Genomic DNA, 26,223 nt, shown 5'->3' on the forward strand with positions numbered 1-26,223 from the left:
CTACTGTGGATCGGGTGTCATGATAATATCCTCTGCCTTATACATTATAGTAGCTACAGCTGGAGATTTCACTCCTTCCCATGTGACATATGACCTCGTAGAAATTAGAGATGGATAATCTCAAACAGATCTATAAAGGGCATCATTGTGGGTTCAGGTCAAGTTCTAGATGCCAACTGCAATACTGAAGTCCTGAATAATAGATGTTTGTCCACATTTCTAGAAGAGACTGAATGTTGACTGGCTGACATTATAGGGCAGGTTCACACACTGTAGAAGGCTGGAGTAGAGTCTCTGAAGTAGAGTCACTTTCATACTGCAAAAAAGTGGAACAATAAAACAGAAAAAATATCGCATGTTAAAAAGAAATACATTTTTCAAGTGGTGCAAGGAAAACTGAACCCTGGGCAACACAAAAAGCCAACTGACCCACTATTCCTTGACAATTGTTTTCATTATTTTAGTTAATATAATGCCTAAGAAGCCACATAATAATTCCATATAGTTCCCACAAAAATCTGCAGTTCATTCATCAAAGACAATTACCATACACCACTAATAAATACTGGGTAGTCTATCATTCCAATACTTGCCCATTAGCAATGCAATGCAAAAAGGTTATTAGACATTTTTACTACTTGTGTGGGGCCTTTGGATACTTCTCTACTTAGGTTCTGCACTAGGGAACATCCCTCCTCTGCATCTTTGAACACATTTGAACCAACTTTAAAGTTCACCTTCTGTACACCTACATTGACTTACATGTACTTTATGGGCATGGTCCCTGAGATCGGGCCAAACTACTACAGAAGGCATAAAAAAATGTATGAGCACATGATGCATTACATTGATGGAGAACCCCTTTGAGCTTGCCAAAGCCATAAAGATCCTCTACCACTCACATGAACTTTCTGCTATGCATGTGTAGCACTTTTGTCCTTGTTGATATGCAGAAAAGCATGCAGATCTAGCGCAAAGTATACATTAGGAAGTCTGAAGGACAGATACTATGTCTGCTAAAGTAGAAGGGTCATTTATTGCAGACCTGTGGCCAACTCCACTAATCTTGTTTTAGACCGATCAACTTCTTAAAGTCGCACTAGTTGGGATCTGCCATTATCACTCTCAAGAGAATGAAGTTCAAAAAGTTCTAACAAATGTGAACCTTCCTTGCGTCTCATGAAAAGTTCCCAGCTCATAATATTTACTGTGTTAGTACAGTACTGGGACCTTGTTAATTTCGGCGGACAGTGCCGTACTCCCCACTCTGTCTCCAAGTTCATTTGCCTAGTAAATATTGATGATTCTCCGCGTAGGTTCCTTGGGTATAAATTTGGCTTTAACGACTAATTTCCAAAACGGCATTTTTTTATGCTAGAACTGCGCCTTTTTAAGTGCGTAATCTACAGCATTAATTAAATGCCACAATAAAACATATCCAGCTAAATGAAATACCAGGAATTACTAAAACTCAAAACAAATTCTCAACTTCTGAAGGACGTCTTAAGAAACCGCCCGTCGGTATCACTTCTTTTACTTTGTGTTTCTTTTGAAAGCCAGGTCACAAGGGCCTGAGAAACTATGTTTTTAAGAAACCTAAGCAATGAAATTCCTTTCCTTAACTAGTGCTCTTAACATGATAGGAGCAGAATAAGTTCATCATAAACCCTTCGCTTTTCCCGGCTCTCCAAGTGATCTCCACAGTAAGTTTCATTATGAGAGCCAGCAAAAGCTTTTGTTACCTGATGTTATTCTTTCTAAAGCAGTATTACATGTCTGAGGGCCCTGGCAAGGACGGTGTAGGAGTGCCTATATATAAGTAACTAGTGCAGTCTGGAGTCAAGTCCTAAACATGACAGTCATGTTGTTATCTGCACTATCGCTGGTGTCTTTTGGCTATCCTCTCCACTCGCCCGAATCTTGGTGAGACTTTTCTCTGCCAAGTAATGTATAGGAATCTTAGCAAAGACATCTAGCTGAAACAATGAAACTCTCTCCAGACAATGCTGCAAAGAGGGTAAAGACAAATTTTAAGGAGCGTATAATTGGCCCTTGTGGCATGGCTTCCACCACACATCCTCCTTGTCCAGGCGAGTTTATAAAAAAATAAAAGCTTTCCACCATTGCCGATACCTGCTGCCCACCACTTCCTCATGACACAAGGAAGTAGCTGCTTAAAGGGGTTATCCAGTGCTACAAAAACATGGCTACTTTCTTTTAGAGACAACACGACTCCTGAATCCAGTTCAGGTGCGGTTTGCAATTTAGCTCCATTCACTTCAATTGAACTGAGCAGCAAAACCCCGCCCAAGCTGGAGACAAAAGTGGGACTGTCTCTGGAAGAAAGTGGCCATGTTTTGGTAGTGCTGGATAACCCCTTTAACCACTAATGGTAGTTATGATAGGTTCTATTTAGGTTGTGTTCACATATGATGTTCATTTTGCGTTAATTATGCGTTTTGCCACTATTTTGCCACTGTTTTACAGCGAATTGTGCATTCCCAGAAAAAAACTTCATTTTTTGCCGCAAATCCATTAAAACTGTGGCAAAAAGGATGTTATTCTACTGTGATAGCGCAATTTACAGGAAAATAGTATTTAAACCATGGCAAAAATTTTTTTATGGAAAATAAAAATTAATGTCAATACAACATTATGTACTGAGCGCAAAACAATATTTTAGAAACTATGCCAGCTATGAATTGGTCAGTTGCTTTCTATGAACAATGTTAGATATGGAGCCACCAGATAATATTGGTCAGAGAGCCGAACTATTAGCCTGATTGGCTATATTGGCCTGTGGCTTACAGGGGTTCATCTGTTTTCCCCCTGCATGTAAAGGTGCAATCCAAAAGCCACCACAGAAAAAGCTTTTCTTTGTGGACCTCCTGTTGCTGTTGTGTTTAAAGAATAAAATGACACATAACAGGGAACAACAGCATAAAACTTTGCTGCTGGTAAAAACAGCACCCCTTTATGCAGCGACACATTGGTTGTTCCATCTTATGGGAAGACTAAGATGTAGCCTGATTTTCTCATAGTATTGCCAGTGATGTCACATCATCCAAATATACTCATTGGCTGCAGTTTAGCTCTGTGGATTCCACCTACAACATGGCCACCCCCTCACGCTATGTGGAGGCTAAAGCAAATTGATTAAAAACAAAACAAATCATGAGCATCCCAGAAACCAAGACAAAATTCCCAAACAAACCATATAGTTTAACCTCTATTTATGGCTATTGGCACAGAGGGAGCAAGGAATGAGTGAGTGACAACTGAAGCGCACAGATTAATGACAACGTCCGCTTAGTCTGACGATAGACATCTCCTCAGTAGACTGAGAAAAGTAAGAAAAAAATGAAACCCGAGGATTAAGATCTTCATTTTTTGTGCATTCCAATTGTTCTTAAAATATTTGGCAATGTCAATTAGTAACTGAGCAGAGTTAGCTGATGAACGCAATTTTCCAGTAGACTGATCTCCCTATTGTTGTAGAGCTAACAGCAGATTTCGAAGGTCATTATCATTCCCTGGTAGCTTGGCCCAGCTGCTCCTTGTTGCAAGAGCCAAAATTTTGCACCGGGGCCTGGGGATGGTATGCAGCTTTTTATGGGGCTGGGGGGGGGTTGAGAGGAGTGGGCGAGGGAGGGGTGGGGGGCACGTGACATTATAATAATAAAAGTGTACAGTAAACTTCTTTTAACACATTCCAAACGACTGGGTTTATGTCATTGTAGGCGAATATCAGACTGATGATTGTCTTTATCGTATTGTGCTTTTAAGCTGGGTTCATCTGAGGGGACTTAAAAGTATTTCTGGTCATTTTTACATTTTTTGGAGAACACTAAGATCATTATGTTTTTCTTATCCAGTAGAATGGAATCCTTTGCAATAGATTTATAGTAAAATTCCACGCTTAAGCACCTCACTGTCCAGTGGATGCCTTTCTATTTAACATGGAATTTTAAACATCCTCATGTAAACTAGAGCAGTGATTTTCAACCAGTGTGCCGTGGCACACTAGTGTGCCGCGACACATGGTCGGGTGTGCCGCGGGGAAAGTTCCCTAAACTATGGTGCCCCTGTGAAACAGGAGAAAACAATGGGGGAGAGAAACTTGGGGATGGGGGAGAAACAGGGGAGAGAAGCAGGGGGGAGAGAAACATGGGGATGGGGGAGAGAAACAGCGGAGAGAAGCAGGGGGGAGAAGTATGGTGGAGAGAAGCACAGGAGAGAAGTAGGGGGAGAAGTATGGTGGAGAGAAGCACAGGGGAGAGAAGCACAGGAGAGAAGCAGGGGGGAGAAGTATGGTGGAGAGAAGCACAGGAGAGAAGTAGGGGGGAGAAGTATGGTGGAGAGAAGCACAGGAGAGAAGTAGCGGGGAGAAGTATGGTGGAGAGAAGCACAGGGGGGAGAAGAAAATAGGCCCAGGTTTCACACTGAGTTAGTATAAATACATTTAGAATCTATATTATTAACTATATGTATAATATGTACTGTTTTAGTGTCATTTTGTGCCATTTTGGTTGGTGGTGTGCCCCGGGATTTTTTAAGTATAAAAAGTGTGCCGCGGTTCAAAAAAGGTTGAAGATCACTGAATTAGAGAGTGTCCAGTGAATGGTAAGCATGATTCTAAGGATAACTTTAAATGGTGGATTTTTATGCATATTCTTACAATAGTATAAGTTTGAAAACCATGTGTGATATGTGTCCCATTGTTTTTAATGGGAATAAGCACAGTTGTAACTGTGGCACACATTGGTTCTAAATACACAGAGATAAGTGGCATGTTACTTATTATACATATATTCAAAGCAGAAAACACTTTGGATTGCCAGGAAAGCAGAATAGCCAAAATCTGTGGTAAAAAGTTTTGATCAGTTGGGTGTTTGAGTGTTCACACTAGTGGGGAGAAGACTGCACTGTTATGCCCCCTCGCCCTCTGTCTGTGGGAGCAGGATGACTTCATTGATGACTATTTGATCATTCACATGATCCATCTCACACAACTGTTTCTCACTTGGAATCAGAGCTCAATATAATAGTTTTGCATGCACTATCCAATGGATATCTACCGCTGTTGATGAATGACAGCACAGGGTTATATCACTCTAGACTTTTAGTCAAGGCCACATGCTGTAGAAGGAAATATTGACTTAATGTAAACTAGCCCAGAAAGGCTCATATTCCTGCATTTTTTTGGGATTCTTACAAGTATGGCATTTTCCTGTCACCCAGTCACTCTCAATGATCTATACCTCGAGTTATAGCAACAACCTCCTGCAACCCCAATATAGAGAGGAGTTTACAGAGTAGTTTATGCTGTGCCCTATGATGGAAGACAGTAAATGTTGCATGATATTGTATAATATACAATTGTATAGGATACAATCTTGATGTATCCCTATCCCATCTATGTTCCTCTCTATATAAATTATATACAAGGTCAGCGACATTAAACATCCCCGACTGAGAGGGCTATGGAAAGCATTCTGCTCCCCTAAATGAGATGAAAATAAAACAATACGTTCTTTAGATGACAAACTCGCCATTTATTAAATAATAAAAATTTTAGCACAAAATGTTGCCGATAGGTGGCGCTGTAGCTGTAATGCTATTCTACTTGCATACGTGATCAGCTGTTTTTTTCCCGACAGTGTGGCTTCTTCAATCACCCTGTCACATTTTGTGTGACTTCTGGTTATGGGGGTTTCCCCGATCTTACATATACTAGTTAGGCCCCCAGAGATGCCATATAGTAGTAGGTCTCCCTCTGCAGGTAGGCCCCCAGTAGATAGTATCCCCCATGTAGCAACAAACCTCCACCCCACCCCCCCAGTAGTTAGTAGACCTAGTCTGTGGCCCCCCATGTAGGCATCCCTCTGTAGGTGGCCCCTCATTTGGGTACCCCCTTTGTAGGTAAGTGGTCCCTATGGTAATCCCCCCCCAGTAAATAATATCGCCCAAGTAGGTAATCCCCCTGTATGTGGCCCACTCCCATGTAAGCACCCCCCTGTAGTTGTTGCCCTATCAGACAGCCCTCCTCTATGTAGGCATCTCACCTGTACGTAATCCACCAGTAGACAGCTTGTAATTTACCAGTAGGCAGCCTTTGCAATGACAGTGCCACATCATATAACTGTGCATGCTCCTTACAAGCGCTCACAGCTAAACAGCCAGGCACAGGGGGCCCTAGTTAGTAGTGCTGATGCCTGCAGGGGACGCCAATTTAGACTAACACTGGAAGTGGCCTTGTGGCAGAAGTGCCCCTGCATGTATTAAAGTGACATAAGGTGCAAAGTCCCCCATTCTCTGAAAATTAGTTTTTTTTCCCTACCAAATTACCCAATGACATTCAAGTCATTTCCACTTTCACCTGGACTGTTTACACAGCAGATACATGATACCGTCTCTTCCACATTACAGCTGATCAAGTCTGTCATTTGCCTTGGACCAGCCATAACAGTGCACAATCACACACACAATATAGAGACACTTGAAATTCTTGCTATTTAATTTATGGTTATAAATTCCTTGCCCTCCCTCCTCCCTAGGAGAGTAAAGAGATCCAGTTTGTACCAGTAGTGAGGACAGTGAGTGTGGAAGAATCCACTTTGTCTATTTTTCTTCCTGGCCCTCTCTCTACGGTTACGTATGCTGAAATCTCATTTTTAAATGCATGGAATATATTATTCTGTAAACATGTTATTATTGTAAGCACATCATGGCTTGTTCTGTAAAAAAAAAAATGGAAAAAAAAAGTTAATTTTTTTGATGGCGGTCTTATCACGCTGAGAAGTGTTTGGATTGGCAGGCTGTGATTTCAGAGGATAATAAACAGAATTTCATAGTAAAAACAATATTTAACATGGCGGAGATTTTCCTCTGTATCAGGTTCAGTTAAATGCAAAGCAGTGAGTTTTTTTTCCCTAAGCTCAGCTGTTACAACTGTGCTCCATATGAAGCCTTTCATTCTCTGATATGGAATATTGTCCACGCTGTTTCCTGTTTGCTTGAGATCTACAAACTTCCCTAGCAGTGGGCATTGAAGCTAAGTAGCAGCCAGGAGCCATTTGGGTAGGGGCTCACAACATCACTACAATGGGTGCCGCTTGCTGGGCTTTATTGACTAACTGGCAAGCACTGGTGAGTCTTGTCTGTATACAGCTGTTTATTACCAGCCAATAGTGAGGAGGGGGGTAACGATCATATGGCCAAAAGGACACATTTTCACTATTATGTCTTACTGAGATTTTTTTTTCTTCAAAGAATTGTCTATTTAAAGTTAAAGCCCTGAAAAAGGTTCTGGCTGTAGTGATTCATGACTAAATCTGTCACAGTGATTTATCTTTTTTTTTTTTTTTTTTATCCGCTCTTTCTGTCAAATAGCAGTACCCAGTACTTAACAGACAATGTTCAATCATTATAAAGTTTTTTCAAAGGGCACTCCTACCCTATTAAAAAAATGTTGCTCTGTATAAATACGGCATACAGAATCTGAATTATTTTTATATGGGCTAAAAATTCTGAACGACCCGAACAACGTGTCACCAGGTCCCTCTGGCTTTTCCCCAGCCCACCAGGTTTGATTAATAAATTCCACCCTGTCTCAGGGACTGTCCCAAGCTTGTGGTACAGTATTGTGGTCTGGAGGGGAATAAAGGCAACTGGAGGGAATCGAGAAGTGTGGAGGGAATGGAGTATGATAGAGGAATCTGGACGTTACAGTACTTCCAAATAATATGCTGATGTTCCCTCTCCTTCTCTGGCTGCTATTATCTTCTTATCACTGAGTTTGGTTTAGTACAGTAGTAAATAAGCAGAATTAACCTGTAAGGTAGCCATACACTTTCAATAACTGATGGGCAAACTATTGTCTGGCCATCATTTCCGCCCACAGGGGAATTATCTTGCTCTGAATAAAGTGGTCAGACTTGATTTTCCATCACAGCCGACCCCTATCACCACCGACATCATCTGTCGGTGGTTGTTCGGGACATTCCCAAAAACACAATAAATTGACGGGTCAGGGGAGAAAGAGGTGGATGTTCCTTCTCTGGTGCAACTGTGTGTAGAGCATGGCGAGAGAAGCAACAGAGATAGGTTCATGCTGCTGTTTCACCACTGCCATGAGGACAGTGGATATACCCCTCCAAAAATGCTGATTTTTAATAATAACTCCAGGAGAAGGAAGGGGAGAGGATGTAAAAAAAAACTAAAAAGCTTTCATTTTTTTAGAAAGTGACACCCCCTGCTAGGTCTCAGGCTAGGTACTGGACCACCAATGCCTAGTGAGAACTACGGCTCTGTACGTTTAGGTTCTGTACACATTATCCTGTTCTGGAATTACAACTGTTTAATGCCCAATTCAACCAACTTCATTTCATAACTAGAAACCTTTTCTCCGATCCTTTGGAGATTCAGTCATTGTGATTGCAAATGCTGTAACCTAAATGCTCTACCTTATATATCACACCTGAATATCAACACTTCCAATGGCACCTGCCACAGTTCCACTGTGGTGGCCACTATTTCTTGCATCAAATCTGAGTTTGTACCTAAGGCTGCAGTTACGGCCCCTGATGCAAACGAGAGCAAAGCTGCATTTACGCTAATCCACTTGACTTGACACTCAGAGAGAAGGTAATGGGAGCATGGATGTTTGCCATATGGGTACAGTGGCGGATTATAATGTGGGCGGTTTGGGCGGCCGCCCGGGGCCCGAGGCTCCGGGGGGGCCCATGCCGCGCCGCTCACATTATAATCCGCCATTGAGTCTCTCTACTGTTCCCCGGCTGATGCGCGGCTGCCGGGGTGTCCCGTCCTATCCCCGATAGCGCGCGCATCAGAGAGCTCCCCGTGCACCTGTGGCTGTGACTTCCGGCGCACGGGGAGCTCTCTGATGCACATGCTGCTGGGGATAGGACGGGACACCCCCGGCAGCCGCACATCAGACGGGGACAGCCGGGGGACCAGGAGGCGAGAGGCTTGACGGGGGAACAGACGGAAGGTGAGTTGTGTTCTTTTTTTTTTTTTGTGTTATCTGCTGTGCACGGGGGGGGGGGGGGGCAGAGGGGGACCATCTATAAGGGGGGGGGGGGGCAGAGGGGGACCATCTATAAGGGGGGGGCAGAGGGGGACCATCTATAAGGGGGGCAGAGGGGGACCATCTATAAGGGGGGGTCAGAGAGGGTCCATCTATAAAGGGGGCAGAGGGGGACCATCTATAAGGGAGGGGGGAGAAGGAAGAGGGGGACCATCTATAAGGGGAGGGGAAGAGGGAGATCATCTATAAGGGGGGGGAAAGAGGGGGACCATCTATAAGGGGGGGGAAGAGTTGGGCCATCTATAAGGGGGAAGAGGGGGACCATCTATAAGGGGGGGGGGAGGGGGACCATTAGGATTAGCACCCTCCTTTCCTGACATCCTCTGTGTTGCTGTGACCTCTCCTATAGATCAGCACCCTCCTCTCCTGACATCCTCTATGCTGCTGTGACCTCCCCTATAGATCAGCACCCTGCTCTCCTGACATCCTCTGTGCTGCTGGGACCTCTCCTATAGGATTAGCAGCCTCCTCTCCTGACATCCTCTGTGCTGCTGTGACCTCCCCTATAAGATCAGCACCCTCCTCTCCTGACATCCTCTGTGCTGCTGGGACGCTGTGACCTCCCCTATAAGATCAGCACCCTCCTCTCCTGACATCATCTGTGCTGTTGTGACCTCTCCTATAAGATCAGCACCCTCCTCTCCTTACATCCTCTATGCAGCAAGGGACCAAACATTATGTCTATTGGCGACAGCATGGGGGGGGGGGGGAAGCAGTAGTGGATTATAATGTGGGCGGATTGACCAGGGGGGGAGGGGCAGGGTGGGCGGTCAGCCCAGGGCCCAGGGTACATTTAATCCGCCACTGCATGGGTATAAAACTGTGCTACTGATCAATGCCACTGTTTACCATTGCAGCATTAACCATACTGTACATCTGGTGTAGTCTATGGCCAGATCCATTCTATGGGATTTTTCTTTTTCTTAAAGTATTTTTTTTCGACTGTGGTGGGCCCAGTGTGGCAGCGAGCAGATTTTACTATAGATCTTTATTTGTTTCTGTCAGCCACCATTAACTGGATGGGACTATATTTTTTTCTTAGCATTTAGAGAGAAACTCCGTAGGATTTAAAAACATATATTTGCATATAAAACGCGTCCGTCAGGGAATCTCGCTTAACAAATTGTAGCCTAGTAAAAAGTCCTTTGAACAAGAATGTTTTAGTGACTCAGTTGGTGCAGACCTTTCTAACACAAAACCCGCCACCCGCTCGCTTATACCCGCTTATTTCAAACCACTTTATGATTTATTATATGTTACGTTTTAGCAATTTCTGCAATGAGCGTAACGTCATTCTTCAACAAGTGTATAATATAAACCGGACTCAGAGCAATTAAGTGAGTAAAACACAGTTTCATGGCTAACATTTCCACAAACAACAATACACAAACATTTTAAGAATTCCTGAAATATGTTCCTTTTTCTTTTGCTTTCATATCAGCCTACACAATGTTTTTGTGCCTTTAGGTTGCCGGCCGATTAGTCACACTTGATAGCTGGAAAGTAAGAATTGTGCAGCCTCTAGATACTGCTACCAGGCACTGTGCACACAATTGTTATTACTTTTAGGGGTTGGGGGAGGTAATTGATCAGACCCAGGCTAAAGTGCTATTATTAAGGGCATTTTGTAAAAGTGATGCTAACCCATTTAAAATGAACTTCAGATTCCATTTTTACCTCAGTTGATTAAGGTTTGCAATAGGTATAATCCCCTCCTAAAAACAACTCAGCTTTAAACAACTGGAACACGGGAGAGCTCTTATATGGGTCTTTAGGGGACCAAAAAAAGCTTACATGGTGCTCGGGTTGTCATGAATAAAAAAGTTGTACTCAGCCCGGAGCCCCTGCTGGGATGTGTTTCATCTCTATAGTGATGGCCTACTCAGCTAGCCACTAAAAGTGACAAGCAGGGGCCCAGTAGGTGAGTACACTGAGATTTATTTATTTATTTTCATTTTGTCTCATAATGCCTGAAAGGTAATACTGCAGCGATGGTCTTATTCTTTTAGTTTGCTTAAGTCTTAGGGCTGTATTACACAGCCCGATCACTAATGTAAATGAGTGTCGATCTGCTAGATCGCCTCTCATTTACTGAGCCTATTACACGGCTCGATAACTGTTTAGCATGGGCTGCACGAACATCGCTAGCAATGTCTGTGCAACCCTTGCCCCTAGTGTAAAATAGGAAACCTTATACATACCTCTCCCCGCTCCCCGGTGTTCTTCTCACTTCTGCCCTCAGTCATTCACTGGCCGAGACTAAACAGACTCTTAAAGGTTGGCACTCAGCAAGCTGGGACTTGGCCCAGCCTAAAGCCTTGTGGATTCCTAGACTGGCTATGAGATACATAGACACCTTTTCCCTGCTGGGAGGAATAACAGAGAAGGTGGGCATATATTGCAAACCATTTTACCTACAGTAAGTTAGTACCCCTGCACATGGCTGCAAAGGAACAGCAAGCAATATAAACTGGGATAAAGTCAGGAAGTACTCTGCTTTTCCTCATTGGCTATAATGTTCCTGAATAGCAATCAGCTGGGATACGCCTGTATATTTTTATGTGTTGCCCTCTCATGACTTATTTCCAAGGCAACAATATGTGGATTGTCTTTGATAATACCGCTGCTCAGTAGTCAAAAAGGTGTTAACTGATAAACTAACCATAGAATAGTATTTAGTATATATGCAGTAAATGAGTAGTGCATAGGGTTACGGGTCATGTATATTATCTTCTTGGCAGGTCATTATAATTGCCATACATTGCCATAATTTAATGGTATGTTCATTCTCATAGAAATTAAGTAGGCATAGAAATGAACATAAAATGCAACAATATTAGCAGTATATATAGTATACCATGATATAATATATGTGTGTGTTTTATATATGAATAAAGAAGTAATGGAACACTCAATAACAATCTCTCTTAACCCCTCCCTAAAGCACTCTTACTCTAACCTTCATTACTTGCCTTCGTTTAGCAGCTCTGCTTCATATAGTCCTTTTCATATATATTGCCAAGATTTTAATCTGTCTAAATCATCAAGATTTGTGGTAAAGATGTGGATACACTCATTTAGTGTTCAGCATTTAAAAAAAAAAAAGAAGAAGAAGAAAGAAAGAAAAATAATACCTTGTAAAAGTGACACAGTAGAAAGCATGTAGATTTACTTCCGAAAAAATATTCTCTTGCCGTGACAAATAAGGAAATTATTTTTTATTAATAGTCTGTACTTCATTTTGGCTAGCCAACTGCTCCTTGTGTATCCACTGCCTGAGCAAATCCACAGGACTTTCCTTTCAATAGGCCCTCACTGTGAAGCCTCAATTGAGAGATGCATGTATTCGTCCAGAGGAAAGAAAAAAAAAAAAGGTTTTGAATCACATAGAAGAATACATGGCCCTTTCCCCCGAGTTCCTCCTCACCATTTTTCTGAATTAGCTAAGCCCTGTTTAAAAGGTGCTTAGTCTATTTTAACAGTCTTTGAATTTACTAGGCGGCATCATTTTCCCATGTTTTCATGTTGTTATCCGTTTTAATATTTGGGTGTTTTTGTTCAGTATTTACAGTATGTAATTCTTTTTCTTTATTTTCATGTAATTATTTTGTTCCTTGTTATTCTATTATTTTTTAATTCTGTATTTTTGTTATTTATTTTTAATAATTTTTCTTTTACCTCTTTCGCTGCTCTTTATTTTATTTTTATTTTTTTTTATTTTTTTTTTATTCTTATGGTTTTGTGACAACACTCTATTAATTGCTTAGATCACTTCCCAGCTACTGTTTTTCCCTCTCAGATAGATGTTTAGACTGAAACAAAGAGGCACCTCAAAGCTCAGTCATCAAACAGCACAGTTAATGTCTAGATTTTTTTTTTCTTATTTGACTTAAAGGTCTTTTTTATTTTTTATTATTATTTAGAAAAAAAGGCGGATGATTTATGATTTTAACATCTCATAAACATCCATTGGTAACAGAGTACGCAGTCAGAAGCTTAACATTACATTGTTTGCTTTTGACTACATATCTTCGAAACCGCTGCAGCTGTGCCTTTACTCACAATAGCAGATTAATTAACACAATCGTGTTGTCTTGGCTTGCACTCAATGAGTGGGTCTGTTGCGGGACAGATAGGTAAATCCTATAAATGTGAACGAGATAAAAAATAGACTATGGTACAGTCGTGTCGTGCCAGTATTCCTCCTGACTAGTCAGCCCTGTCAGAGGCGATTGACTATAATCACTGATACTACATTTCACATCACGGACACACCTCTTCTTAGTGACATCATTGTTTTTGTCAGTGGAAAATATGAAAAAAACAAACAAACAAAAAAAAACATTATTATTACCAAGCATCCTGTAGTATGTAGTATGAATGTGCAGTATGGGTTTGTGGGTGTAAGTACCAACTTATTCCATTTTCAATATATATTCAGTCACAGCTTTCCAAGTTCCCATTGAAACATTACAATTATTTTATAGGGATTTTAGAGGGATTTTTTTTAGTTTTACCATGCCTTCTCATCTAAAGGCTGTGTGCAATATTGCTGCGCCATTAGGGTTAGGTTCTCTTGCCAACCACAGCCCATATACAAGACTGGGGGGGAAATAATCCACAGTGACAATACACAAAAATTCAATCCATTGGACCAAGACTAACCTCCAGTTTGATCCGTAGTTGGTACATCTATGGCAATAAATCATTGTTTCCAACCAAAATCTATACATTAACAGATCGTTATTCAAGAACATTATTTTAACAGCCAACAGACAAACGTTTCCCACACAAGGTAATACAAAATGGTGTCAGATTTATTAACGATATCTTAACATTATGTTGTTTTATGAATAAATATCAGACTTTGTAGAAAATTGCTTTCTCTGATGATATTTGGTCTTACATAGATAATATGGGAACAGAATAGAAGGGACTCTAGGGGGTTGGTTTACATTATCATACCCCAATTCTCACATATATAATTTTTTAAGAAAGTGAGATGTTATTTTTTAACCCCCCCCCCCCCCCCCCCCCCACACACACACACACACACACATTGTACACTAGCTTAGTATTTCCATGTGGCTGATGTTACTTTTTTAGTCAATGGGGGAAAAAAATCTAATGGAAGAATCTTTCAAAGTTTCGAGGCTGAAAACAAAGCTGGCACCCTCTGGAATTTTTGATTTTCGTTCCTTATAAAGAGCTTTTCTGTTTTTGAAATAACTTGGAAATTATGAAAGAAATCCCAGTGCTTATCTAAATGTATAGATCAGCTGCCATTACGTCACATATTTAAATGGTGTTCAGTAAAATCATTGAACAATGGCCTTTGTTTAAGAGAGGAGTAAAATGTTGGTCGCACGTTTTGGAATTAATGGCTCTTTTTTTCAGTAGGAGAATTTTGTGACTGTTTTTCGGTAACTGATTTAAGAAAAGGTCATTTTCACAAAGAGCAGCATTGTAATAGAAAATCATTTTACATCAAGCAATTTCAGGCTTCTTATCCTGTTGTCTTAACTCTTTGTGCACACAGTGGATGAGGCTTTGTTGTGTATTTATCTCACAAGGCTTTCCCATCCTTCTTCTGTTCCCCTTGCTGTCCATACATACATGAACGTACATATATCTCCCACTAAACCCTAGTAAGTTCTTTACAAGTCAGACTTTCCTTTTCATCTTTGATGAGTTTTGGAATTCGTTTTTCTTCTTGTAGACCCTGGAAATTTCAGCATATCCGAAAATGGGAAAGATATGAATAGGGAACCATAGGAAATTTGTACAGTTAGCCTTAAGGCCAGCTAGCAGACTGGAAAATTGCAGAGTACTTGTCGAATTGCACAAAATCTCCCTATTGTTCTAAATAATACCGGGAATCGTGACAGCCTTCCCAGCATTTTGCTGTGTCAATAAGCATTGTGCAGTTTCGATGATTCATGGTCTTTTATCTCAACCTTTCCTAAAGGCCTTTGCCTATGGATGTTTTTATGTTTGAAATTCTCATTTGTATTATTTCTCACCAAAGATTCGAATAGGTCCTAAAGGAGGTAAATATTCTTTTACCGAAACCTGTCCCTTTTCACTTGGCTTGGAACCAATCTAAATTGTCCATTAAAGAGGGTTTATGGGCATATTACATTGAGGGCCCATCCACAGTATGTGAATGGGAGCTGAGCTGCATTATCCTGGCACCTACACTACACAATGAATGGAGCCAACTTCTTCCAGCCATTCAGTGTGGATATGCCAAAACTAAAGCTGCGACCAACAGCTGATTGTTAGGGTGCAGGGTGTTGGCACCCTACCATTCAGACATCGATAGGGCCACAGAACAGGCCATCAATGTAAAATTCTCTAAAACCAAATTAATTTTAATGTTAACAGTGACAGGCCACTTTAAGATATTAAAGGGTAACTTTTTAGCTTTAGGCAACAAGACCAGACAAAGCCCAAGGGCAGATGTGGTCTTTCTTTCTTTCTTTCTTTCTTTCTTTCTTTCTTTCTTTCTTTCTTTCTTTCTTTCTTTCTTTCCTTTCTTTCTTTCTTTCTTTCTTTCCTTTCTTTCTTTCTTTCTTTCTTTCTTTCTTTTCTTTCTTTCTTTCTTTCTTTCTTTCTTCCCAAGGGCAGATGTGTTCCTTCCTTCCTTCCTTCCTATCATAACCCTTACCTAGAAGTCAAACGAACATGTATACCGGCCTGAAACTTTCTTCTAAACACAATTGATTGGTAGCTATTTTGAAGTTGTTTTTTGTATTGTGTTCTGAAGCTAACATGTACTGACTGGCATGTCATTGTGTCTGAATATAGGTATGTTGCTTGCATGCATTTTTTTCTCTAAAATGTTTATTGAATTCTGAAGTATGTCAAGTTTAAATAAATATCACTTTTTGAATGCCTTCTAGGAGCCATGCCATAAGGACATGCCAATGCGTAATGTCACTTCTAAATACGATAATCCAAAAGAAATACTTTTTTGTTCTACACAGAGGAAATACATGTAGAGATAAAAAGTTCTGGCATTTCCAGTACTGTAGCTACGCATTGTCAGCTACGACAGAAGCTTTTGCTCCGGTTTAGATCATGACTGGTGTGGGTAATAAAATCACTTTGCCTGGTAGTCAGATGACCTGGAACCAGTAAAATAGTCTTCAGATAAAACAGCAGCCGGTTGGTGTTTGATTGGATTTGCATTCATTATGCCATGTTATTTGTACACAGGATGGATGGTGCTAGCCTCTCCTTGCATCATAATTTCTATGAAAATATTGAAGATCATTTTAACGTATGCTGTCATTGGCTGACATTTACTGCACTATGATAGGATGCTTCGGCTCCTTATCTCTAACACTTCAGTATCATAGTGCCTCATGACAAAGGACACCGACTGCTATACTTTATAGTAAGGGAGTCAACAAAATATAGACGTTTGGCGTGCCTTTTTATTTAGCTTCTATCATTTCAACAGGATGTTTATAATAGCTATGGTATCTATATATTGATCTATCATCTGTTCATTCATTCATTCTTTCATTTATTATCTGTAGAAATTTTTTTGTCCATCTTTGATCTAGTTTATTTTATTTATTTTACCTTTAATCTATTATCTATCTATCTATCTATCTATCTATCTATCTATCTATCTATGTAACTGCGGGTACATAGATGAATAAATGTGTTTTTGCACAATTTTTGTAGTGCTGTGGTTCTATTTTTCATATTAAAGTTATTGTACACCTTCATCACGATGTGACTGCTAGTACGAACTTTTCATTTTATTGTTTTGGTGCCTTTCTTTCTTTTTGTCCATCTTTGATCTAGTTTATTTTATTTATTTTACCTTTAATCTATTATCTGTCTATCTATCTATCTATCTATCTATCTATCTATCTATCTATCTATCTATCTATCTAGTCCAGCTGTATATTAGCGGCACCACCACCAGACGATAAGTCCTGTGTGCCAGCAGGTACGTACTTGACCGGAGTACAAAATCAGCTATTTGACAAATTTCCCGCAGAACAACTTGTAGTGAAAAACTTAGTGCAGTTTATTTCATAGATCTATGATTAAGGGCTTATAGCCAGAAACACGTTAGTTGTGTACCTTTCCTATTTTTGTATCTGCCTATATGTCGTTTTAATGGACTAAGAAATAAAGACAAAGCTTTTATTGGATGTGCTGACCCATGCTTCTTCGTTTTTACATATCCTGGTTTTCATGGTCGTGCACTGGCTGGGTGAGCTGGACTGTCTAATTACTTGCTTCTAGAAAAAAATGCCGTATGTTAACATAGCCTTATAATGGAGTCTATTGGGTTTCCATCATGGTGTCTGACATTATGACAAGAAGAAAAAGCTCAATGGTACCTATCTATAGATAGGATTTCAGTATAGAGTTTGCAAACTTAGGCCGTGTTCACATGGCGTAAGAGACCGTCCGTTCCGTGACCCGGCCGGGTAACGGAACTTCTGGTCTCTGAAAAGATCATCCCGGCCAGTACTGCAGTACCAGCCGGATGATCTTTCAGGCCGCAGTGTTCTGATGCGGGCGCATCCGGGCGCGCCCGCATCAGAACACTCCACTGCACGCTATGGAGTGAGCGGTCGTATCCGCTCGCTCCACAGTGTGCACTGACATGGTTTTCTGTGTCCGCTATTCACTGAATAGCGGACGCAGAAAACTGACAGGTCAGTTGTTTGCGGCGCCACGAGAGATGCCGTCCGGAGCGTATACTATGTGTATACGCTCCGCCTGGGATCCCAAAGAGGAATAGGCAACGTATGTTTTCGTGAAAAGTATGGCCCTTGTTGCCAATTACAACAATGGCCGTACTTTTACAAAAACAAACGTTATGTGAACATAGCCTTAAAGGGGTTGTACAGGGAGCAGAACATAGCTTCTGCCTCCTGACACTTTATGAATTTCCATATCTCGAAATTATACTTTCCGATATGGGAGGAAGTGGGTGTTTATTGTGATCATCACGTGTGAGCAAAGCCAGGCCTGCACAAAATGTCCAATAGCTGCACAATACTGCCACTGATTGGTATATACACTTGCCCCATCCTGTCTCAGAAGGCATACTTTGAGACAAGGAAATGCAGGAAGTGAGCTCCAAGATGCAGAAGGTTTAAGCCATTTTCTGCTTCCTGGACATGACCTTTAAAAAAAAAAAATCTATTATTTATTAATCCACCATTGCAGATTTCACTGCAGACCTTCATGATTTGCTCAACAATGTCCACAACACTGTAGATTTATAATGGACTTTGACCTCCCCTTTTAACTCAACAGGAAAACCCCCTTCACATTAATGTGCCAGGAGCCAGGCATAAGGACAGGCAGCAGCAATCACCCTGCTGCCTGTCATTAACCACTTATACTCAATGGGAGTATAGGACATAAGCGGTACTGATAAGTTTCTGACATAAAAATGTATAATACTTACCTTTGTCCTGTTAAATCAGCATTCTTAATTTAGCGTCTGCCTCAGGTGCTCATAACACTGATTGATAGTATGCAATGGAATAGCATTGATCAATATATGCAATCTAATGATTGCTTGTAATAGTCCACTGGGGAACATATCAATAAATATTTTTTTAAATATAGCAAAACCTCTCCCTCAATAAAGGCTGAAATAATGCCCATTTATTGTACACCAGGTATGGTACCAATAAAATCTATAGATCGTGGTGCAAGAAATTAGCCCTTTAACCAGTGCCGTATCCATTTTTTATATGTCACACTTAACTGTAACTTTATAGATATATGTAATGCAGAGTTAAAGGGTAACTATTAGGGCGGGTTCACACTACGGAATTCTCGTGGACAATGTCCACGGAATTCCGTCAGCTGTCCGCCCGCACATCTGGGCGCCTTTCCGCCGACCCCATAGACACCATTCTATGGGCCGGCATATTCCGCTATACGCTGAAAGAAGTGTCATGTCACTTCTTTCAGCGGATCGCGGAATACGCCGGCCCATAGAATGGTATCTATGGAACCGGCGAAAAAGTGCGTGCCCGTGCGGGCGGACAGCTGACGGAATTCCGCAGACATTGTCCACGAGAATTCCGTAGTGTGAACCCGCCCTTAGTGTCGAACAAACTTGCTGAAAGTTTGAGTTCAGCAACGTCCGTCTGAACCTGAACAATCTGCATTTAACTCTAGGTGGCTGGAGAAGTTTTATGCAGCCCTAGGGAGTCCTGGAAAACATGGATCCCTGTTTTACTAGCGGCCCAAGGGCAGCATGCAGCTTCTACAAACGTGGGGGGTTAAATGCTAAATGTTCGGGTTCGGATGATTGTTGCTAAACCCAAACTTTTGGCAAGTTTGCTCAACACTGGTGACTATCATTCTGCTTTTGCAGTAGGATACATGTTTAAATTTCCCAGCAACTCCATAACCTGCCTGCTAAGGAGATTGGTATACAACACTTTCTAAAGTTCCTTGTCGTGATGCATTTTAAAGGGAATCTGTCAACTCATGAAAATGTCTTGAGGAGCAGACAGTGTACTGTAGATGTCGGGCTCCACGTGAGTAAAGTACCTTTTTGTTAATGTGTCTAAGTAGTATATTCTGTGCAATCTCGGCTCTTGTAATGTAATAAGGGGTTAAAAAGGAGTAGTGGTTTGGTGTTTGTGCTGCGCTTGGCACACCTTACCACTTCTTCCTCCTCCCATTTCTCCATGAATATTTTCTGCTGGCCGTCTCCTGCTCGCTTTTGCCATGATTGCTGTGCGCACATGCGTCACCTGCACCGTTTTAACAGCCATTCACGCAAGCACCGTAGACGGGATAGGCGGTGCATGTGTGAACTGCAGAGATGGCATGTGCTTTTTTTTTATGGCGTGTGCGGCCCTTGACAGCAGTGATAATGGAGGCTGGCCAGCAGAAAATATTCATGGAGAAGAGGGAGAAGGAAGTAGTGGTGAGGGGTGCCAAAGCGCAGCACAAACGCTAAACCACTTCTCATCTTTGACTCTTCATTACATTAAGAGAACCGAAAATGCACTGGATTTACTCCTCAAACGCATTTAGAAAAAGGCACCATGCTTACAAGGAGCCTGACACCTAGAGTACTCTGTCAGCACCTTGGAGCAGAGGGTGCTCCCTTTGTCACTCATTGGTGGCCTGTACACATGATTATATAGGTAGGATATATCAATGTATCATTCTAATTTATGGCATACAAACAACTATTTATTAAAGTTTTCCTATTTAAAATCTCGGAAAAGTATATTTTAATGCAAAGTAAATAAATAAGGAGTAGAAGAAGGTCAAATCTGGAATAGGGGCCAATATACAACATTGGTTAAGAAAAGGGCACCCGTCAGCTTATCAGCTGTCAGATTCAATGTTCCCGAGTCCCAGTAAATGGACAAGTTCTGATGATTTCACCCAGCGTTCAGCTATGAATTGATTCCTGCTCCTTCACGCCACTAGTTAAAGATGGATGCAAGATTATGTCTGTACAACATTACTTATGCCTCAGTAAGGCAATCAACATGTTAAGAGGCCAGCGCCTGACCTAAGAAACACATTATCTGACAGCCAATGAAAAATACGGAAAGTAATTTGATATAAATGATGTTCAGCCCATTAGTGCTGTGTAACTTATTATAGGTGAAAACATATTTATTTCCATCTCAGTATTCTAGAACATGAAGGATCCATCAGACGATTGTGAAGGTCACAGAGGCGGCCGGAAATGTTTCAGCAAAACTAGTTTTTTTTTTTCTTGCTTTGTTTTAACATACAATATGCCTGGTTATATGTCATGTTAACTGTATATAGGGTTATTAATGGAACTGGCAATCTACTGTGTAGGCAAACTGGGTATTTGACTAATGTCATTCTATTTAAGGGGCACACCACAATATAACCTATACTGTATAAAACCTCTTTGGGAGGCTAACTTTCCTATGATTATGTTGGATTGTTGAATGTAATGTCACACGCTTGTAATGCCACTCAACAGGGACGTAACTAGAAAATACTGTTCTGGCATAGCAAACATTTGAATGGGCCTCATCAAGTGACATTGTGTGCCCTTAGGATGTCAGTGACCCGATGACAGGGATATTGTACAGTGACGTCATGGTGCTGCCTTTGTCGGTCCACCGCCATCCTTAGTGTTTCTGCAGTGCCAAGGATTCTCTGCACTGCCATAGTTTTTGACTATGTTCTGTGTGTTAAAAGCAACAATTTCCTGGGCCAGTGAGCAACAAATCTGGAGAATATGCCTCTGGTGCCCAGTGTTTCCTTGGACCTTGTGAGATTATAGACCCACTCTGCTATGGTGGTAGTTAAGACATTGCCACTTAAGATGCATTTAAAGGGGTACTCCAGTATAAGAAAATTTAAATTAGACTATCATCCCAAGATATATAACCTACCAATCCTGTGTTATTACAATAGTTTAGTGGCTTCTCTGTGCATCAACACTGACAGGAAATGGAAAATAGAAGGACTAGAAAATGTGTATTTACCCCCAGCTTCTCTCTCCCATGACAAGGCATCATCTCTGATGTCACAGGAGGCTTGGTTGAAATTTTCATAGTTTCAGAACTGGGTCAGACAGGTAGGCAATGGCACATGCTTCTGCAGCAGGTTTATTTTATTATTATTCACCTCTAGTTGGAGTACATCTTTAGTATGTGTTGGCTACCTATTATAGGCAACAGAATATCAATCACAAGTTTGGGCATCACAGAGCTAGTCACAAGTAAATGGTCATGATGCTTGTGAAGAGCACTTTAGCTCCTTGCTTTCATCACAGTGTACATAGTTGCCAACATTTGAATTTTTTCCAGGGACACTTTGTCTTTGAGAATGAAAGTTGTGGCTTATTATAAGTGGGAGACTAAAAAAAAAAAAAAAAAAAAGTTGTTTCCCTCCCCCTGCTCCGTGGTGCTGCCCCCCCTGCAAGGTTCTGCTGTAGGCACCGGACCACGGGTGCCTAGTGGTAGATACAGCCTGTAAATATGTCTAAGAGATGACATAGCTCAGCTGAGCTTCTGGGAAGTCTATATGTTGTGAACTAGGAGTGGAAGAAATGCCTATGTAATAAGGAATTCAAGCTACTTCCCCTCAAATAATCTGTTCCACATAAACATGTAACACTGGTAAAGGCTCTACCCCCCATGCTGCGGGCACATTATCAGAGGTTTGCAGTCTGTCTCCCAGGTTGTAGTACCATTATTCTGGGGTGCAGAGTCTGTCTCACAGGCTACAGTCACATTAATAGGGTTGTGCAGTGTGTATTTTAGGCTGCAGTCACATTATTAGAAGAGCATGGTCTGTTTTGTAGGCTGCAGTCACATTAATAGGGATTTACATGAGGTCTGTATTTCAGGCTGCAGTCACATTAATAGGGATTTACATGAGGTCTGTATTTCAGGCTGCAGTCACATTATTGGAGGAGCTTGGTCTGTCTCATAGGCTGCAGTCACATTATTAGAGGAGCATGGTCTGTCTTATAGGCTACAGTCACTGTATTAGAGGAGCATGGTCTGTCTCATAGGCTGCAGTCACATTAATAGTGGTTTACATGCGGTCTGTATCACATGTATCATGTTTCATGTGTCCTGACTTCTCCTGTTTTTAAATTGTCCATTTGTGTTTGTGTATTTTATAGGATTTCGGGTTGTTGCTCATCAAATAAAGTATTCATTGGATTGAATCGTTGTTTGGAATAATCTTTTTGGGGGTTAATGTAGGTATATATATTCATTGTGGACCCTGATTTTAAAGGTGTATATTTATTCATTATTGATATTCTAATATAGGTTATATATACTTTATTAGAGGAGCATGGTTTGTCTTACAGGTTGCAGACACATTATTAGTGGTTTGCATGCGGTCTGTCTCACAGGCTGCAGTCATTATTAAAGGTAAAGGGTTTGTCTCACAGGCTGCAGTCATTATTAAATGTACAGGGTTTGTCTCACAAGCTGCAGTCAAATTATCAGAGGTACAGGATCTATCTCACAGGCTGCAGACACATTATCAGAGGTGCAGGGTCTATCCTCATATTCTAAAGGCTGACCGTACAGCTGTTTGTGTAGGACATAAGACCTTTTTTTATTATGTCTTTTCTGTCACATTCTTCTTTAGCCCATTATCCTTATATTCAGAGTCTGAGTGGGACTTACATCTAGCTTAGTAAGAAAATTACAAAAGTATATACCAACTCCTCTTTCCCACAGAAACCTTTTTGGAAATATCTTTTAGAATAATGTTTTTTTGTTTATCTTTGTGGCAAGAGGTTTACTGTTGGACATGTTGGCTTCCTATCAGTAGCAAACAAAGTTTTTAAACACATACGCAAAGAAAAACCATTTAAAGCCAGGTAAATTTTTAGCAGAAGATGCCAAGGCTATACCAGCATGGTCCTCAAAACCATAGCCTTTATTAAGATTTCAGACATGTTACACCATTTTTTTTTTAAATGTAATCAGTTGATTCATCATTTTAGAAACCAGTGCATATCAATGTCTCTTATATAGTCTCCTTAAATGTGTTTTGTTTATTTGGCTGAAACATCGCCACCAGATCTCAACATTTAAATATTACTAGCAGGAAAAACAGAGCGGAATAGAATAAGAACATAAAAAGCCACCCAACCCCCAACCCTACACACAAAAGAACCATAAGCATAAATTAAAACAAGAATATTTTTTATGTTTTTTGTGCTTTTTTTAGTTGGAATATTATCCAATTTTAATCAATGTTTCACTATAGGCTCACAGAAATTCCACCCTCCAAACACGCTAATAAATATAAATCTGTTTCCGATTGCTATCTCTACCGCACAGGTGCCTGTTTGTTATGAGAGAGGCATGTTCATTAATTTTCAGCTATGAAAAGTGCACAGTGCCATAAATATACAATTCAAAATGTAGCGCTGATAAATGAAGGCACAGATTGCTAATGTACTAGACTATGGTGCCGAGCATAAAACACATGCCAAACAGGAGAACATTGGTGAGATGTGAGCTTTTCTAAGTCTGAGTTTAATGTAAGCACGGAAGGCAGTTTTCTCTTTTTTATTGCAATAACTTTCGACATCGATCAGCACGATATCTACTTGAAATAAATCCAGGCTCTTGTCTGGTGAACAGTGCAAACAATTGAATTGTATTCCTGATTTCCAGGGCAGGGTCTCGAAGACGAGAGATGCAAACGATGATGTTTATTCTCTTTTTTTTGCTTTGTGTTTCCTGTCTGCTTTTTATTGCCTTCAAGCTTTTTATTAAATAATATCATGTTTGTTGTTTTTTTTTCTTTATTGACTCCCCCCTTGTTATTTGTCTACCATGGACTGGCATGGTAGTAATGCACTTTAAGTATGCTGGATTGGTTGGGGAGGGGGGTGCTTGCAGATGATGAAGTCTTGGGAGTTCATTAGAATGCAGGGCTGTTATTTTGCTATAATGTTGCTCAGACTATTCTTGTCTTTAATCAGTGTTTTTGCTTCTTCATTTTCAGATAAATTTAAATTAATCAAGATCTTTAATAAATGCCATTAACCTACTTGTTCAAATTGAGGTGACTGGAATGCCGGAGTTCTCGACGTCTATTCTCAGAACTGCTCTGTAACGTGGATGTTATTTGTTTGATACGCCTTCCTGTATCAACAAGATCCAATTGTCAGAATCATTCGTTTGTGGTGGCGTTCTAATACAGATTGGTGTATTGTGTATGCAAAAAATAATGGAGGTTATCAGCAGAGGATGGCTTCTTTTCAGAGAACTAGATGTAACCACAGCAGTTATATGCGTGCACATACAGTAGCTACTTAATGGGTTGTCCGTTTTCTAAATGGGCAGTTCCTTGTTTATGACTTGTGTCAATCAGCTGGAATAGAAAGCAGCTTTAAAGAACCATTCTCTCTCAGGAGAACTCAGCTCCATGCACTACATTGATTACAGTGTGCACTATGTCATATTTCACTACCCTCTGTGGTGGCGCTGCAGGGGAATTAAGCACTTGCTACTGCATTCCTTTATAGACTATGGCTATGTTCACACATCATTTTTATTGGACGGCCGTCATTTAACTGTAAATAATGACTGCTATTTGCCGTTAAATGCTGTCTGTCCAATAAAAACATAGGGGGAGATTTATCAAACATGGTGTAACATGAACCTGGCTCAGTTGCCCCTAGCAACCAATCAGATTCCACCTTTCATTCCTCACAGACTCTTTGGAAAATAAAAAGTGGAATGTGATTGGTTGCTAGGGGCAACAGCCAGTTTTACTTCACACCATGTTTGATAAATTTCCTCTATACTTTGTATTAGCAGTGTGACTATAGCCTATAGCTAATCTGTGGATGTCCCAACAGCAGGACACCTTCTTATTAGGTTATTTTTGAGTTTCTCTTCTAAAAAATAGAATTGCTGAAAGTGGACAACCCTTTAACCACATCTGTTGACTACACCCTAAAAACAGTTTTAGCAATTGGACATTTCAGGTAATCTTTAATGTCATGGTATTGGCAACATTGCACATTGCTATATTAGATAACCTACTCACCTATAGCTTACTGACACCTTCTGACTATGCATAGTAATAACAAAGAAATCTGGCAATCAGTGATAAGAGGATGGGTCTGTCTACTGCAGCTAAAAGATATAAGGGCCCAGATATATGACATCTTGGGAGAAAATGGCCAATTTCCCATTGACTTCAATAGAACCCAATGTTATATTGAAAAGACGGACATATTTTGCTTTTATTTTACTGTATGTAAATGCAACCTTAAAGGAAAGTACTACATACTAACCAATTTGCAGGATTCCTTAAAGGGTACAAACAGACATACCGGATCTGCAGCGGATTTCTCCTTGAAAATCCACTGCGGATTTCTATGAGAATACATACTCGCTGCAGATTTCTATGAGAATACATACTTGCAGCAGATTTCTATGAGAATACATAATCGCTGCGGATTTCTATGAGAATACATACTCGCAGCGGGATTGACATCCCGCTACAAGTATGTATATGACAGCCCTGTTAACTCCCTGCCGCCCGGAGCATACTGTACCTGCTCCACACTCCAGCTTGCTTTGGGGTTCCCGGCTGGACGTCCCGTTCAG

The 26,223-nt window shown here is 40.8% G+C and overlaps 1 protein-coding gene and 1 long non-coding RNA gene across 7 annotated transcripts in view; one reads left to right on the forward strand and one right to left on the reverse strand.

Annotated features, from left to right (window-relative positions):
• The window catches only part of ZNF536 (zinc finger protein 536), a 724,961-nt gene that overhangs the window by 422,625 nt on the left and 276,113 nt on the right, over window positions 1-26,223 (forward strand). The window lies entirely within an intron of this gene.
• On the reverse strand, window positions 1-26,223 carry LOC138788402 (uncharacterized). Its single transcript, XR_011362587.1, has 3 exons — window positions 26,172-26,223; window positions 24,654-24,747; window positions 1-316 (listed from the first exon to the last, which is right to left on the reverse strand). It is a non-coding gene; the product is annotated as an uncharacterized lncRNA (long non-coding RNA).

Source organism: Dendropsophus ebraccatus, chromosome 4 (assembly GCF_027789765.1).
Source record: "Dendropsophus ebraccatus isolate aDenEbr1 chromosome 4, aDenEbr1.pat, whole genome shotgun sequence".
NCBI lineage: Eukaryota > Metazoa > Chordata > Amphibia > Anura > Hylidae > Dendropsophus > Dendropsophus ebraccatus.